The following is a 3,083-nucleotide window of genomic DNA, read 5'->3' on the forward strand; positions in this document are numbered from 1 at the left end:
TTAAATCAGAAATCAAATCTGTTTGTTTGTTTTATCTCGTGTTGCCATTGTCTAAAGCAGCAGATTCATTAGTTCCAGCACAAGGACAGGACCCAACAAATTGTGACTTGCATTCCGCCTTGAAATAAATTTCTGTACCTCAGCAAGAAATTTGAAAACCAGCGTTTTGTTTTTAACTCAAATTTCTAGTGATCTGTGCCTTGGATAAATCATCAAGAATCTTGGAATCCTGTATCATACTATGTCATTAAATTGCTTTGTAATTATGAGCTACTCTTAGTACTCCCGACTGCCCGCCTTTTTCCCACCTGTCTTTTGGGCCTTTAAAGAGGGCCTTATTATGTATTTGTGGGGTATATAGCATGATATGTCCTCTGACTGTTACAGCTAAACATAAAGAGTAAATAGCAACAGTAATAATCCTAGGATGTAATAGAGTCTATAAATATGCATGTGAATAGAGCATATTTTGGGGGAAAACATTTTTTTTTCCCATAGAGTATCATGCAGATCACATAGAGAATATGTTGATATATTTGCTTTCTTTTTTTCTACTGTAACTCCTACCACTTTAAAAGCAGTTATTGCCATGATGCCTTAAAAAGTATTTCACTGAATCTAGTATCTCTGCACTGGAGACTTCAATGGGCATAACGTAATCTGATTTGTAGCAGACTGGGATATGTAATTGTCCAGTACTGAATGTCCTTTTGCTCTGTGAAAAATCTATTAGTTTCAGCCTCCATTTTAGACTACATTTAATTGTCACTTTTGTTTTCAATGCCATCTGTACATTTACTTATAACACTTCTCTTGTCTGTAGCGTGTAGAGAACTTAGGCCATGTCCAGCAACGAGAAAGCCCAGCGAAGATTTTTAATAGCTTTCTTTCAGCAGAAAAAGAGATTTTCTGCTACTAAGGTCAACATACTTAAGTTATTCTACTTTGGGACTTTCTGAAGAGTACAGGAGTGAATATTCAACCTGGAGAGAGCTGCTGGGGCACAGCGTGCACCCTTGTAATCTACAAGTTATTCTGTGAGTGCACAAATTCACAGGTTGATACCTAAGAGTCCCGAAGTTTAATTCTGCCCTAACAATATCTTATGAGAAAGCGGTGACCTAGGAGAGATTCCTGAAAGGGTGTAGGGCACACATTTGTAAAAGAAAAAAAAAAAAAGAAAAAAAAAGAAGGTTGAGGAAATATTTATATGGGGCACATGAAACTCACTGATTAGCTTCAATGTGTGAGTCTGTACACATACAACAGAACTGCATTTCTTTTATTTTTCTTCTTCCCAAACATCTTCTCACTGTGGTTTCCCTGACTTACTGCTAATTTGGCTTTAAGAAGAAACATAAAGCTGTTTTAACAAAAATACACTGAAAAACTGGAAAATGTGAAGAGAGTAGGTTCCAGGTGATTGAATGCTGAACTGGAAATAGAGTTCTTATAACTATTTCAGGGTTCTCTTCATACCCTCGGCTACTTCATATGGGCTGTGGTTACATTTGCAATGTATCTCCATCTAGAAGACAGGCAAGTACATTCTGAGTCACAAGAAGATGCACTGCACCTGGAGATTTCTCTGTGGGCCAAGGTAGTGAGAAGATGGTGAAACAGGAGTAACAAAAGGAGGAAGTGGGAAATAGTACGTGTGCTCTATAGGGCATAAATACATAGCTCCTGTGTACACTGTTCATGTCCCCACCTTCCTATTAAAAAGCTAATGGACCACTTTGGGTGCCTCCAAACATTCAGCAGTCATCTTGGCTCTGTTTCTTGGTGACATGTGTCTGTATCTGTTCATTGGCTGACTTGGTTCTTCAGCTTCAGTCACTCTTTTCATTTCTTGATGTATGCCTGTCTGAGGTATAAGTACAGAAAGATGTCATTTTCCCTTCATTACTATTAACAAGTTTTTATTCAGAATGTCTACTAAAGCTTATACCACAGTAGTTCCCCTTTCAGTGCAATGTTTTCTCTGCCTCATTAGTCCCTTGGTTCACTTTACAGCACTGGTGCTAATGTCTGTCTTATCTAACTCTCTTAATAATTCCTGCTGTGCCAGAACAACAAATATTTCTTAGAAGCCATTTGAGTACTGTGTGTCACACACAAGTCACCTAAGGAGCGTACGCATGCTAAGTATGCTCACAATTTTAAGTGCAATTTGATGCATTAACACCCTGCTAAATGAAAAGAGAATTAGAGCTAAAGCAAAACAAACAGATCCTGTGCTTAATTTGACAATTAAGGTTTTGTTTGGAGCAGGCAGGATTTCCACTAAGAACCCTTGCAGTAAGACCCAGTCCATTTATAAAGGCCAGGGACAACTAACTCCACTGAGACGCAGTGGGGAAGCTGTTTATGTTAACGTTGGCAGGCAGTGTGCTGGGGAGCCATGCTGGATTCCAGCTGTATATGTGGAAATTTTATGGGGATGGGTGTGAATCTGTGAGAGCTGCTTGTGCACAGAAGCTGTTGGACGTGGTGTCTCATCCTCAGCTGACCTCTGAATCTGTGCTTTAATACACACAGGTGGGGAACACACAGCTAACCCGGCTCCTCGGAGGACACCCGGTCTGATTGATCCAGATGCAGTCTTACAGACAACGGGCTTTCCAGAAACAGCCCTAAAGAGCCCAGCAACCTTGGAGAAACGTGGGGGCAGAGCAGCAGGGCAGGCCTGTACTGCTGCACACAGGTGAAGCACAGCACCTGCTCGAGAGGGAGAACCGAGCTGATGGAGCCCACAGCTCCAGACCTGTACTGGCCTGAAGCTGTCCAAATCTGGGAAGGATTTGGACTGCTCTCTTTGACAGTTTGGAGCTGCTTCACACACTTCTATACCCTCCTCTCTCTGGGGCAGGCAGCAGCACACCGGGGTGGCCTTCCCAGCACAGAGCAGCGATTCCGTCCCCGTACGTCTGAGGACGGCTGAGGAGCGACACCGCCCTTCCCACGCGTCGCCGCGCTGCTCCACGCCGCCATCCCACGCGCCGCACCCAGCGGGGCCAGGGCGGGCGGGGCGAGGGAACGCGGCTCTCCCCGCCCCCGGCGCTCGGGGCCGCGCTGCTCCT

This window comes from Lagopus leucura, unplaced genomic scaffold (genome assembly GCF_019238085.1).
Source record: "Lagopus leucura isolate 7727_CA_CO unplaced genomic scaffold, USGS_WTPT01 Super-Scaffold_100002, whole genome shotgun sequence".
In the NCBI taxonomy this organism is placed as follows: domain Eukaryota; kingdom Metazoa; phylum Chordata; class Aves; order Galliformes; family Phasianidae; genus Lagopus; species Lagopus leucura.